This window comes from Stegodyphus dumicola, chromosome 10 (genome assembly GCF_044657685.1).
Source record: "Stegodyphus dumicola isolate Sdum_Otavi_A_Nest chromosome 10, ASM4465768v1".
Lineage (NCBI taxonomy): Eukaryota > Metazoa > Arthropoda > Arachnida > Araneae > Eresidae > Stegodyphus > Stegodyphus dumicola.
This window is the reverse complement of record NC_140777.1, coordinates 52479630-52495647: the sequence shown is the minus strand read 5'-3', so window position 1 is coordinate 52495647 and position 16018 is coordinate 52479630. Positions and strand designations below refer to the sequence as shown.

Below are 16018 nucleotides of genomic sequence, written 5' to 3'. Positions count from 1 at the left end.
ATTTTGATACACTTCAGATCATAAATACTCTTTATTTCATAAATTACGGTTTCATATTTTTAATTTTATAATTTCTGCATGCTATCTTACCAGATTTAAAGTGATGATCTATAATCTGGAAAAACCCCTAATCCGGAATCGCCGAAGTCCCGACGAGTCCGGATTAAAGACCTTGTACTGTACTAATTAATCAATATTGTTTAGGAAATAAATTATACCCGAATATAGTATATAAACCTACAGCTATAGCGCAGGACGGGTTTAAAAATACTTTTAATTCTAATTTTTAGCCTATTTTTATAGAAGTTACTTATAATTATTTATAAAAATTAAACAATTTTCTAAAGAAAAATGGTTTCAATTTTGACGATAGGGTTAGAATTTACTTGGTAGTAGAGCACCTTTCAATTCAAAAAAAAAAAAAAAAAAAAAAAAAAAAAGTTAAGAGAATATTTCCCAGAAAACTAAGTAAGACTCCATAAATAAAAAGAAATAAAGGGTAAGAAAACATAAAATATAGTAAGAAATAATAAGAAAAACCTAAGTATGACTCCATAAAATATTCGTTCGAGTGCTATGAATTATAAATCAAAAGGCTTGCCAGTGAAGGAAAAGAAACAGTTTATCGAAATGTCAACAGATTCGACGTGAAAATCTATATTTAAATTCTTAAATTTTTGGTTGTAGTTTTATGCAGAACACCTAGAAGTTTCTCACACAGCTAAAAGCATTTTAATTATATTGGGAAATAGTTTTTAAGTGAAAAACTTTTCACAACGTATGAGGCGGTAAAAGCAAAATATAGAAAAAATAAAATGCGGAATATGGATTGCGATTGCAGTGGAACTAGACTTCAATTTGTGTAAACAAAAATGCTGTTCTTCTCATTAAATATAATGCAAGGGTAAGTTACACCTGGAACAGGAATCAACGCTATTAATGAGTACGCAGAGACTGGTATTTTTTTGAAAACAGGAGAGATGAAAAATGAGCAAAGCCCTCGGCGGGACTCGAACCACGGACCTCTCGAATATGCGTCGACCGTGCTGACCACTACACCACGAGGGCATGCTAAGAATGCTAAATAAATACCTTTAATAATGTGCCTTTTAAAGGGCAACTGGGGTTTTATGGAACCCAATCGCCACATCTTGGTGGTGAAGAGTCATCATTCACCACTTTTTAGTTCGGGCACCACTGTAGAGACATCAGGTTATTTTGAAGCAGGACACATGAAAAATGAGTAACGCCTTCTTCGGGACTTGAACTACGGACCTCTCGAATACGCATCGAGCGTGCTGACCACTACACTACGAAGGCATGCTAAGAAGACGGGAGAAATACCTTATAAGTGAATTACATTACATTTATGTTAAAATTTGTTAAATAAGCAGCAAAAGAAGTACTGCAATCGGGAGAGATTTCAGTTATGAGATTTCAATGGAAATATCCACTTTGACCATTCCCGAATCCATTTCGACTATTTTTGTGCGCGAGGTCTATACGAACAGAATAAACGACACTTTATTATTCCAAAACGGAGAGTAAAATAGATTCAAAATACATTTTTTCGGGACGTTCGTCTATACTTTCTGTAAGTACGTATGAAAAAGAAACATTCTGAAAGTTTTTGTATTTTATATTAAAGAGTAAAAGGGCTTTTTTTTTAACGTTTTGTGTGTTACCTTTATTTATTAAATGTCATGCTCACGTAAACCATAAAGTTTAGTTCAACAGCAATTATCACAAAATAATTTAAAAAGAGCATATATTTAGAATTTCCGATGCACAGTCTCGCGCGCTGGAGATGAAAATGTTTTCTTTTTTCGTGCAATATTGCCGTTGCTCACTTTGAAATCGTTGAGTTTGTTAACCAAAAATTCGTTAAAGTGTTACAAAATATGAAATGGATAATAAAACAAATTCCTAATTTCAAATTTGGGCTTTTAGATGCTCATATTCGGGTGGGGACGTACGTTATCCAAAATTTGACGACTGTAGGTACCGCTGTTTTTTCACAGTGCGAGAAACATGCATACATTCATGCAGATTTTTGATTACTTAATTTCTTTAAATATAATGCAGAGCGATAATATTTGGTGGAAACAATTTGAAAAGTGAAACGCCTGTTATAGCGAACCAACACAAAATGCCAGAGCAAAAGTAATAGCCCTTCTGGGCAAATTGTAAATATAATAAAATAAATAAATAAATAAATAAAAGTAACAAAATAAAAAAAATAAAATAAAAACAGTACTTTAAATTTTAAGCGCAGTCCTAATATATAATTTTCAGAAAAGCCTTTTAAGAAAGGATGCAGATTTTTTATTATTTAATTTCTTTAAATATAACACAGGTTCATAATATTTGGTCGCAATTTCAAAAGTAAAGTTTTGAATGCTATATGTCAAAACTAAATTAATATCTCCTCTGGGCTAACCCCCTTTGGGCTAAAAATTCGACAAATAGCGAAATCTAACTTTTAAGGCGATCTCTCGGTACCTGTACTTACATCTGGGAAAGTTTTATTCTCGTTATGAAAAATTGGGCCCACCAGCCGCCAAGCGGTAAAATCGCAGAACACTGGTAGTTCGGTCCGATGTTCGAATCCCGCGAACGGGCTGCATGGGCATTTTCGTGGTTTTCCCCATGTGTAACGTTTATACGAGCCAGTTTCCCTTAGAAAGTTCTCCACGAAGGCATCCCTCCTCTTAGGCAGATAGCCCTCGAGGCTTTGCCATAATCACACACACACGTTATGAAAAATTAATTACCCTGCCCCTTTTTCACCACTTTCTGGCAACCCTAAGCCCGCTAACTCACCGCTCAGCCGCTGGGCATTTCGCAACAATATTATTCAGAATATATAGGTAGACTATTTATACAAAAACTATATAATCCAGAGATAATAATTAAATCAAAAAGGGCGATGAACAGTCTAACAGGAAGTACGTACATAAAAATTGAAACGAAAACCGAACTATTTAATGAAATATAATACAACAGAGTGTTGAAAATTTTTTTGTCTTTTTCAAGGTGCAGCTGAAGAATTTTCAAAAGCCACATTTCTGAATTAAATCTGGATAATTATAAATTCCTGAAATACAATAAACCCTTGTCTGCGTCATCAGTGTATCGAGCGTATGTCAAAATCACGTTTCACAAAGTTAACTTTTTATGGAACGCATGAGTTAGGTAATTGAAAGTGTTGTAATTAAAACAATTATTAATTAAACATTCTTTGTAATTGAAAGAGGAAAAACAAAACTAATATAACTAGTATTAAACTAATATTAATTGTAATATTTTAATCCGCCTAATAAGTATGTGATACAATTATTTTTGTTTTTCTAATGCTGGTGTTTTTGCTTGGGACAATGACTGACGCAATTCTGCTTTTAAGTAAAAAGCACCATGCTCTCGAAAAGTGTCCTCTTCTTTCTTCATTTTAGTCAATTTCCATCGGAAAATCACAGTTTCTGTGCCTTTTTTTAAATTTGTTTAATTGCCTGTAAGTTAAAAGAGTTTAATGGTCTTTATTATCACTGCTTTCACTGTCGGTTGATATTATAAGGTCACCTAATTCATTTCTCATTCTTCGATTGTTATTTCTCGATTAAAGTTTTTACTTTTTCTTTTCCCATATCTGAAAACCATTCGGCGCCAGTTGCTTTTGCAATTTGCATGACTCCTTTGACTGCATTTTCAATCGATGGAAATTCTTTAAAATTGTTGATAACTTCTGACCAAAGAAGATGTCAGCAAGCATGATGAGTGATGTTGATGTAATTCTAGGCTTTGGACAAATTAAATGGAAATAGTTAAAAATACTATTATATGCGAAATCGTGTTTCGCAAATCCGCGGTTGATATTATTCAAAAGAAAGTGCCAAATAAAAAATTATTAAAAATCCATTAAACGTGCGGGAAAGTAAAAAAAAAAAAAAAAAAAAATAACATTTGCTTAATTTTAATTAATTATCAAGATATAATTTGCTCCTACTTGATTCTGAAACAAAAATATTGCAGAAAAAAACAGCATAAAAAAGAATTTTTCAAGTAAGAAAACAAGAAAACCATTTGGTAAGAAATTAAAAAAAGTATTTCTTTCTTACTTTATCGCACTTGTAACTTTAATTAATTTTTATTTGTCAAGAATTTATAAGCCATCCAGATATAATTCAGAAACGTAGCTCTATTGAAAATTCTTCAGCTGAGGAACAGGCCCAGAGAAGGCATGGATGTTTGTAAGCGGATAGTGTCTGTGCGGCAAGAGGGCGCTCAAAATACACGCGATCGGAAAGTCCTTTCGAGAGGCTATTGGTAAGGAAAGAAGCGTGAAAGACTCTCGTATCGTCCTCCGATGTAAACTGGGATGGATCTGTAGTGTTAATGTGTCAGGACTATACTTGTACGTTCAAAGATGAAATTCTAGTGTTCCGTCTACTCCTACCTGCACCTGCTAGGAAAAGGGATGCTTTCGTAGAAGACTATCTGAGGGCAAATGGCGTGTTTTCAAGTTACACCTGGTAAAAAACACCGAAATCAACCGTGCAGCCAGCTTGTTCTCCTGGACTGGAAGACAAACCAGGTCGAACTAGCGGTTTCAGTGGTTTTAACCGATCGGCCACTGGTGCGGCTTTCTGCTCCAAAAAAATTACAGATAGACTTCAACTTTTTTCTGATAGACTTGAACTCGACTTCAGGCAGACTTAAACTTCGACTTCAGAAAAAGTTAAATTGAACTTAAGACTTCAGACAGGTTTACAGTGGAAAATGGTTTGTAATTAGGAGCTATAATTAGGAATAATGCTCTCAATTAAAAACAAAATAAAACAAAAAAAAATATTTTTATCGAGAAGGCTGAAGAGAAGAAACAAGTCTGAAATAAGCGAAGCGGAGGCAGGCTACAGTAGATAAGCACGGCTAGTATAACGATTAACTTACTGAAGCATCTTAGATGTCCCGGAAATTGAATTATAAAGTGCTGCTTGAACAGGGACAAGAAATGATTTCGAAGAATTTCACTTAACCACAAACTGTTTAATTTCTGTTATACATCGTTTTAAATTTATTATAGTATTTGAATAGAACATGTGGCAACGATTAAATAATTCTTCAGATGATATAATTTTTGTGCATTCTGAGTTATAAACTGAATGAGATATAACGCTGTTAAGTGAACCTAGCGCCTGAGTATCGCTATGGTCAATAAATATAGTGAATTTTAAAGAGTGCATTTATTATATTGTGGTTATTTAAATAAATTGAATTCATTTCAATAAGTTTGAATGAAATGCAGGAAAAAATGCGCATAATTTAATATTCCGTACAAGGAAGTCATGTTGTGTACACATCAGAGTTTTTTTTTTTTTTTCTGTACAGTGTTGCCATTGCTGGCTGTGAAATCGCTGCGTTTGTTAATCAAAAATTCATTAGTGTTACAAAATATGTAATCAATAAAACCGATTCCAAATTCGGACTTCAAAATGCCCATATTCGGTGTAGGATTACGTTATTGAAAATTTGATGGTACCTCTAGATACCGTTGTCTTATCACAATGCGAGAGACATTCATACATACATTTATTTAATTTCTTTAAATATAACACAGGGAGGTAGTATTTGGTGGCAACAATTTGAAAAGGGAAACGAACATTTAAAGTTTTCAAGGCAAAATACCAAAATGAAATTTATAGCCCTTCTGGGTTACGCCTTTTGGGGGGAAAAACATATAGAGGCCTTTATTGATTGTTTTTCTACTTTTTGAGTCGGCCTCATCAGATGTATTTAGATTGTACATTCAGCCCGCGTGTAGTTAGAGTTTGAGATCTTTGCTGTAACTGATTAACTTCTTCAAGACAAAATGTTATACTTACAGCGGCGTAGCGACGGGGGCTGAGAGCAAGGGGGTGTATGATGCCCCGGGCGCCGCTTGCAGAGGGGCGCCAAATGATCTCCAAACAAGATTTTTCGGAAAATTTCGTTTTTATTTTGATCGGTTTTTGAAAATATATTTAAAATTAATAATTATTGTAATATAATTAATTATTTATTTTCTTGATTTGTCTGAAAAAAATCCAGTTTTCAGAAACCGATTCCATAGTCTTGAAATTACATTTTGGGAAACTCCTAACGCTTCCGCTACAATGGATTGCGTTTGACTCTCCCGTAAACGACTAATGGCCTTCCTGGATACCGATTCAACTAAGTCATCTTGATTAAGATACAAAAGCATACCGAACAAATATTAATTTACAAGTCAAACAACAAAAATCATCATTATATTTTCAAATTTTCACAGGACTAGTTTCAATGGTTTTACCAAACCATCATCCTCAGCTGCAAAAAGCGCAATTTTTTAACTGGTTAATAACTACTTATTAATCAAGCAGTTAAAAAATTCTCACCTCAATACACCAAAACGGCACACTCTTGTTTTAGAAGATTATAAAAATTCTGTTGTAACTCCCTCCTTTCGATCAATTAGCTATAAAGTTGCGCGTTTTCGAGTCGTTTATTCTCCCATCAATAAAATTCAGAGTTCCATTCTCAAGGACCTCATTCCGGATATGAATTCCTGGGGTATTTACAGGATTCCTTGCCAGTGTGGTTTAATTTATACTGGCCAAACTAAGAGAGCCTTAAAATTTTGCGTTAAGAAACATGAGGCACATGTTAGAAAAAAGGAAACACAAAAGTCTTCTGTTGCCCAATATTGTTGGTCCGAAAATCACACTTTCAATTTTTCTGCTGCCAAAATTATTCAAAAAACATCTTTCATTGGTGAACTGGATTTTTTAGAGGCATTTCACATTCAAAAAAATCTTTCTGTTCTAGTTTACGACCCTAATTCCAATCCATCTTTGCCTTCAGCCTTTAAAGAAATTAAGTTTTAGTTCTGGTTTCATCAACAGATGGCGCCAGTAGCGTATCACCTGTCCAAGCTTTTTTATCTAATCATTATGTCTTATCTCGTTCATTTGCGCTTTTGCAGCTGAGGTTGATGGTTCCGTAAAACCACCGAAACTATTCCTGTGAAAATTTGAAAATGTAACGCTGATTTTTGTTGTTTGCCTTCTAAATTAATATAAGTCATCTTGATAAGACATCGTATATTCACCGCTATAAAGCAGTAAAGGCGTATAAATTGTTCTTAATCTTCTACTACAAAAGGAATGCTGCTGGTCGCTCCTTATTCCTTATCTAAAACGAATAGTTTTCGACATCACAGACTAAATTTGTATATTCCCAACTTTGTAAACGTTATAATTTTCCTACATAATCTCTTCTATTTCCTTTAGTTTAAAAGGTTGTCGATTATATGGTTATTTCATACCGAACTCACAATATCCCCTAATTGTGCTGAGCAGTGAATTTGACTACAAGATGTTACTCCGCAGTAGAAAAGAAACTGAACCTAAAACTCCATTACAGATCTAAGGAGAAAATGTTTTTCCAAACCCAAGTGTTGCACTTCGAATACTCCTTACTATTCCCTTATCAAATACTAGCTACGAACGTTCATTTAGCAGATTAAAATACGTTTTGACATATTTACAATCAACGATGGGACAAGATCCCCTAAGTCATATAGAATTTTTAAAAGTGGACAGGAACACTAAACTACTGACATTGCCATTATAATCCCCTCTCCGTTAGAAGACTTAGCATAGTTTCATCTTTTTCTGTTTCATCTGCACATCGAAATTGTACCTTTCGTCCGCTGCCTTTCCTCTCCAATTTTCTCTTTCCCATTTTATCCCCTGCTGGAAAAAGGACTTTATGATTAAGCGAACACTTGTTTTTGGTATTTAAAAAGGTTTAGACAAGATGACCCTTACTACTATGACTTCACTTAGTTTTTGATTTTAAATGCTTATTAAATATTTCATTTATATTCCTTATTTCATTTAGTATTGTTAGATGTGTATACGCTGTGCTATTTTAATTCTGAATTTTATGAGTCACATGACTATAAATACAAATTTATAAGTTATAAAACTTTAACAGAATTCTGCTATATATGTAATTTCTTGTAATCTTTAGAATCTAATACAAGTTGCATATTTATCACTATATTTCATCAAGAACCAGAAAGATTATGTTTTACAATACTACAAATACATAATAGATTTTTAATGTTTCTTACTGCGTATACTTTAGTTTCTTAAAGAAAGGAATGCACTTTATATGCACTGCTGACCATTAATGTTTAAATACCAGGAAGGAATAATCTGACGAACGTCAAATTCACATGAAAGGAAGAAATTGCGATATGCAAATGATTAGTATTTCAGTGCATTTAGACGAAGAAACAACATCTGAGGCGTTGCATAAAAGGAAAATCGTGTCGTGAATTTATCATTCGGAAAGTGTTTTGTAAGGTTGGAATTTGCTCAGAATATCGTGTTATGCCTCGAATAAGAAGAGGAAATGCTTACCAACGAGTTTCGAAATTCGATACAGGCAGGATCGTTGCCTATCGAAAGTGTAGATTATCGTTCCGTGATATCGTCGGTAGCACTGGTCGACATCCAACCACTGTCATTGGAATATGGAATCAATGGATCGCTGAGGTTCATACTGAATGGCATGCAGGATATCAACGCCCTCCCATGACTAGCGCCAGAAAGGACAGACATATTCTGAAGTCAGCCCTGTAATACCGTACTACCTCATCACGGACCATAAGTCAGGAAATGGGCATGTTTGCAGCACACCCAGTATCAGCTCAGAAGACGCGTTGACGTTTGAAGCAGCGTGGAGTATCAGGGTGGCTATTACTTCGGCTTCCCTTGACAATGCAGCATAGAGAGAGGCGGCAACTCTGGTGCTCCAGATGAAAAAGCTGGGTACAGGAGTGGTATATTGTCGCCTTTTCAAACGAGTCCCGGTTCTACGCGCAGTATTCAGATGGCCATATACATGTTTTGAGTGTCCGAGGAGACGGCACGTCGCCTGCTTGCATTCGACATCGGCAGAGGGGCCCTGCACCTGGTGTGATGGTTTGGGCAGTCATTGGGTACCTGACACGCACATCTCTAGTTCGGATCGACGGTAATTTGAAAGCAGATGGGTACATTTCCGACATCTTACGTCCAGTGGTTGTGTCCTATCTTCGAGGCCCCCAAACGCCATGTTTCAACGAGATAATGCAATACCACATGTTGCACGTGGTGTTCTGACCTTCCTAGAAACACACGGCATTCGATAGCTTCCTTCGCCTGCACGGTCTCCAGATCTGTTACCCATCGAAGACATCTGGTCATGGCTTGCAGAGAACCTTTCCAGCTAATACGGTTGATGAAGTATGGCATAGACTCGAAGCAGCATGGAATGATGAGTTGCCCAATTCTGTCATCCAAGCCCAGTTTGACTCCATGTAATGCCGTAAGGATAGTTTTAGCTGCCAGGGATGGCAGTTGTTTCTACTAATTTCGCACCTCTGTAAAGCTCCAAAATGCTTACGAATTTAATAATTTTCTCTTCATGCCATACTGTCTACGCGCAATAAATATCTTTTTTGTATTTCCTTCATGGTGTTGCAATTTTAATGTCCAGAAGTGTAGATTTCGTAGCATTAAGAAAGGAATGTAGACGCAGTTTCTTTTGTTACATTTTCTTCTTCCGTTCAAGAAGCAGGCCCACCTCAGCCTAGCGGTAAAGTCGTTGAACACTGGTAGTTCTCTTTGGGAGGTTCGAATCTCAGAGAACGGGCTGGTCGTGGTTGTGAAACGTGATACGAGTTTCCCTTAAAACGTCCTTCAGGAAGGCAACCCTCCCATAAGGCAGATAGTCCTCGAGAGCTGTGCCATAATTAAATAAACCAAACAAAACCGTTTAGGAAGCGCTAAGAATCGGAATATTTCAATCACGACGAAATCTGGTTCCTAATCTCATGCTCGTGATAGAACACCGTTGTAAATTTTCTGAATTTGAGAAAGTTGGTCAGGAACTCTTTTTTTTTCCCGTTTTGTGATGTATTTATCTACCTCGATCTTAGCTGCATTAGAAATTCAGGTATGGTTTTCTTCTTGCACATCATCTTCAAAATTTGTCAATAAAGTTCCTTCACAGTGAGTTTCCCTGGCAAATCCAGCGTTTTTGTCTTTTTAAAAGTTCCTTTTCAATGTATATGATCTACTTTCGAATATTAAAGCTGCATGGCTTCTTCTGATTTCCATAAATTGAGGTTTCAATAAACTCTTGGTCACGTTTTGAAACCGAGACGAATGCAAATAACAAGGGGCAAAAATCAGAATAATCACATATGGTTGAAATCGAATTGCATTGAAAATAGAATTGCACTTCATGTCTGTGCATCGTGAGATGACTTCTCAGCAGTTGGTGTATTGATGAGAATGTTAAGAATAAGGAGCTAATTGGCAAATATCACGTAATGTTCCGTATCTCAATAAATGACCCTTCCAAATGTTGTGCTGCTATTGTGACTTATCTCACTTGTCTGACAGTAGCATCAGAACAAGTCCACGAACTTCATCGTGGCAAGGTGTGCAAGATTGCGCTTGTCTTTGGCAAGAGCCTTGAACACCATTCAGGTGGCAGTACGGTTTTGCTCCGTTCCGCCCCCAATTTTGACGGAAAGCACCCCGGGGTGACGGGACCAAGGGTCTCCGACCCCTATTCCTCTACCTTCAACCTGCGAAGAGCACTTTCAGCTCGCCGCGTATTTAAAGTGCCCCTATGTCCTATACATTTACAAACATTCATGCCTTCTCCGGGATTCAAACCCGGGTCCGTTGGTATAGCACTCAGCGTCGCTAACCACTATCCCAATTGGGGCGGTCCCTTTCAAATACAACATTTTGAAAAGGGGATAAATCAAAGGAAATTCAACTTCCCCTCAGTAGGGGCATGGAGGTAGGAAGTTAGTCCTTTCTTACCTCCATGAGTAGGGGTACTGATGAGGAGAATGGGGAAGTGCATGAGATGAAACGAGAAAGATTTTAATAGTAGGGGTTGTGGATAAGGGTGATGAGGGATAGCAGTCGATTTAACGGCACGGTTTTGACCACAGAATGAAATGGTAAAGGATGAAACGAGAAATCCCCTTAGATGAATGCGCTTGCTTTAATATTACTTCTGAAATTAAACTTGATAATCTAAACTTAAAACCGTAATGTTTACAATTTTGTTCCCTTGAGATTTCAACTGGGAAGCGCAGCTTCCTAAACCTCTGTATACGGAGCAGCGTTATAAACGGATAGTACTACATGAGCATTCGAAATTAGTAAAATTTATTTTTCATTTCGCTTTTCACTAAAGTGTATATCAAACACATGTGATAATACTTGAAAGTAAAAACTAAATTTAACGTAAAACGTTGTTTACAATTAATCCAAAAAAAAATGTGTTATCACTGCCAAATATTCCAAGAAGGAAAACAGCTACTTCCTTCATTATGCCTCAAAGGGAAATCATCAAGAAACAGAACACGAAGGGTACAACACGGTAGCAAAAATGGAAACTGATGTAGATCGAGCAATGTTCTGTTTAAAAGAACCGGAATATAATTTTTTTTGCCCTTTCTCTTCTTGCTATTATAATTGCATATATTATCAATTATTCGTGCCCCAAACATCTGCTATCATCTTCTTATCTGAGCTGTAAATTGCCGTTGGCTGCAGAGATCAGAGGAAAATAATGATAATAATAATTAAAAAAAAAGGATCTTTAACCCTAAAATTTCCTTCGATATGTTTGAAAAAGGCGGAACGTCTTTTATGCGTAGCATAAGAAATTACAAATCGTTAAGTGATTTGCCCGCAAGCATAAAGGGTGTGCTTTAGTTTTTTTCTTAGCTTTTAATTTTTTTTTGTTGGTCTTTTTAGTCATCTATGTTCTCTCTAGAACACATGGAAGCTTTAATAAAGTGTCTTCTTTCCCCCTCCCTTCTAAGTAGTGGACATGAGCTAAGAACGACATCATTATTCGTAGGAATGCCTAAGGGCATATTCCTGTGTTTATTAATTTCTTATACATTGAAACGCTTCCTAGCGACTTCGCATGGTTAAAGTCCTGAGGAGATATTTTAATTGTGTGCATTTTTTTGAATCATTCTTCAGTGTTTATAAAGAAAAAGAGGTAAATGAAATAAAATGAAGTATGGAATACAAAATTAATATCACATCCTTCTAATAACTCACATAAAAACCGTATGTAACTGAAATTTACTTAACCGAAAGGGCGAAGGGTAGGAAAAAGATTCGTTGATTTTGTGAATCTGAAAATTAATTATTATCTACAGTTTTTTATTGACTGAGAAAAGGAAAAAAAATCTTTTCTAATAGAATAAGTAATCTCAGCAGAGTCCTATCCGACTTACGTCATATCATGCGTTCGTTACCTGTTCCAACCTTTAAAGCTGAGCCGATGAAACAATTTGCCATTAATATTCATTTGGATTTTCCAGAATTTTTCGAAGTGTGATGCTCGCAATATTTAGGTCTTCATGCAATTAGAAAAATAAAACTTCTCAGTAATTATATATATAAAAAAAAAAAAAAAAAAAAAAAGACAAAAAAAAAAAAAAAAAGACGGCGTTTATATATTTCTTAGAACATTTCGATAAAGGATTAAAAAAAGTAAATGTTTTGAAATAAAAGTTTCTGGCAGCAACTTATTATTTCTAATGAGAAATAACGGTCTGCTGCTTTTAAATTTATACTTCTTTCAAAATCTCGCATGTAAGAAAACTGTCGATTAAAGAATAACTTTTTAACGCTGTGAAATGCACCATATTCAAATTTCTAAATGCAAAATAAGCGATCATATAAAACGGAAAGGGAAAAACCGCCAATCATTGCATCAACATAGAAAGAAGGCTCCAAACGAATATCCGAGAAATGCAGGTACTCTTTCTAATGCTTCTCTTACTAAGTCTTTCGTATCAAGAGAAAATCTGACGCCATTACAGAGTCTTTAAAAGCGTCTGTAAGCAACAGTAATACATCAAGACTTACAACTTAAAAAGCTAAAATGCAATGCTCACCAGGTTTGTCGCGGCATGTGGCTCAACGCAGAACAATTTTTATAATCCTGTATGAAAACTATTTAACAGAAGATAAATGGAATTACAGTCTGGTCCTTGATGAAGCATTGGGTAAAGGACTGTAACTAAAAGCAGGTCTATTGACCATCGACAATAACGAGAAAAAATTGCACAAACCTCGTTGCGTCAAAAGAAAAAACACGAAGGACACAACGCGGTAGCAAAAATGGAGAAAAAAGTTTCAGTAAGGGATTTATGACTGTCACAGGATACTTTTACAGTGCGAAATAAAAAGTAAGAAGAGTGCGAAATAAAAAGTAAGAAAGTTCTACACTCGATATATACGGACGATATTCCATTTTTAATTCCTTGCACGAAGTAAATGAAGTATCGTAACAGCGAAAATTTTCGGGTGTCATATTTCGACCGATATCAGATGCAATTGAACGATGTTTTTGCGTGACATCTGTACATTAGGACAGAATAAAGGAATCTTTTCCCCAAAACGGGTTGCAAAAAGGATTTAAAATGGATTTAGAAGAGATTTTCTCGGTACAGACGTCACGCATAAGTCAAAAACGAATACCCTCAAGCGTTGAAATTTTGTATATAGAACTGCTATAACATGTAGTTGTGCATCTCATTCTTTGGTTGCAATCGGACGCACCAAATATATATATATATATATATATATATATATATATATATATTTGGTGCGTCTGATATATATATATATATATATAATATATATATATATATATATATATCAATACTGTTTAGGAAATAAATTATTATATATATATATATATATATATATATCTTACATATATATATATATGTAAGATAAAAAATATGAAGGCAAACTTTTAAATTTAATTCATTATAACCTCTTTTATTTTCTATTTCATTTGGGAACTTCATCTATCTGTCCTAAAAATAGCGCTGTGAGTCTAAACTGCATCGCGGTTGCGTCACTTTTGCTTATGCTTTCCTCTCGGCCAGACGTCTTTCTCCAATTATGTCTGTGCTGCTACTTTCGCTTCTATGGGAATAATATCAAAATTAAAATGTTCTTTAAAAGGCACGTGATTGTGTCCACAAATATGAGTTGGAAATAAAAAAGGAATTAAAACTGCCTCGACTGCCAATTTTTATCAAAATTCTTCTTCACTATCGACATTGCTCCTGCTTTTCATTGTGCTTTAATAATTATTACATATATATATATATATATATATATATATATATATACAGTATATATAAATACATAAAGAAACCTAATATATACCCAAATACATAAAGAAACTAATATATACCCACTCTGCAACCCAGCTCGATGAGCTCAGTTTTTTTTTTATTCTTATATCTTGGTAAATTCTGCATTTTTTTGCTTTAAAAATGATTGAATTATGTTCCTCTTATCTTCCGGTTAAGGTTTTTATGCATTTAGTTAATCTGCATGCAATAGTTGCAGAATTATCAACAATTTAAATGTTGTTGAAGTGCGGCAAAGCCTAATTTTTTTTACCATGGCAGCCATATTTGTTTACATTTGAAACTTACCAGAATAGTAATGCACCTTCAAAGTATTTTTGCCGAACGGGAAGAAAAGTAAACTTTTGGTTTTGTGCACAGAAAAATCTGCCTTCTTTTTCGCTGACCGAATTGCTTGTTTTTGCGTTAGCCCAAAGGGGCAATTTGCTCAGAAGGGCTTTTAATTTGGTTCTGGCATTTTGCATCGATTCACTTCTGAAATTGTTGAATCTAAAATGATCATGTGATCTCTGGCAATCATGCGTTTGCAATCGTTTGATGGGTCTTTCCCGGCAGGCCTTGCGATAAATGTTTATGTAAATAAATATTTAGAATTCGGACTGTAAAAGTTATTATTTGCTTACTAGATTAGTTTATTCTTTATCCTTTTTTTCGGATTACATGATTAATTAAACTCTTATTATATTTCAGTCCAATACGTTTGTGTAAGAGATGTGTTGTGAATAAAAATAAGAACAACTTGGACAACATGGTCGACATGGTGCGAGGACAACACGGTGCGAGAATCACGTTTATTCTTGTGTGATATAATATTTTTTTTTTTTTTTGTGATATTGCTGTCGAATTGAATTTATGGTTTAAGTGCGAAGAATATGATATTTACTAAATAAAGCTAAAACACAAAACGTTAAAAAATGCCCCTTTAGGCGTAATATAAAATCTGAAAATTTTCAGATTTCTCTCTTTTTATATTTTCCACTTTTTAATAAAGATATGAGGTTTTATGTAATTTTTCCTTGTCCGAAGTGAGAGCTGAATTAATTGAATGAGAAATGTATCTCTAATGAAAGAAGAATTAAGTTTAAATGAAATTCAGGAAAAAATGCGCATAATTGAATATTTCGCACAGAAGTCATATGGTGTACATATCAGATTTTTTTTAAATTCCAATAACTTTCAAGAAGGAGAAACTTCATCAAGACAAGTCATACTTGAAAAATTACCACTGCTTTCCTTGAAAAAATGAAGACTGATACCGATATGCATATATATCTTTTCAACGTATTTCTGCGAAGTCTCTGATGTTTGACCTGTGGGTAATTGTGCGTTTGGTTTCTTGAGCTCTTTCTAAGAGCAAACCCAACACGGTTGACTGACCCTAGAAAGTAGTGGAAGAAGAATAGAAATCAATGACTCCTGGAAATTTTGTGAAAAGCTCTTCTATCATAGAAATCACGACACAGAGTTAAGCTATCAAATCGAATATTAAAAAAAAAAACTCTTTACATTTTAAACTAAGCGGCTCCGGATTCATTCTAAAAGGTCGTAAATACCCTCTCTAATTAATTAACTGAAACACCCAAAATGCAATGGATAAAAATCCCACGGAACATTTCACAGTGAAAATACCGTAAATAAGAAATATAATTTAGATAAGAAGAAAAAAATACCACAAAGAGAAAAAATAAACTATCATATAATAAGCAGGTAATAAAGAAAAGAAAGAAA

At 34.8% G+C, this 16018-nt stretch overlaps 1 long non-coding RNA gene across 1 annotated transcript in view; it reads right to left on the bottom strand.

The window, feature by feature from the left end:
• LOC146994965 (uncharacterized) overlaps positions 1 to 13120 on the bottom strand; it is a 184467-nt gene extending 171347 nt beyond the window's left edge. The window contains exon 1 of the long non-coding RNA XR_015043674.1: positions 13016 to 13120. This is a non-coding gene — a long non-coding RNA (uncharacterized LOC146994965). The remainder of the gene's footprint in view (positions 1 to 13015) is intronic.
• Positions 13121 to 16018: the final 2898 nt, after the last annotated feature.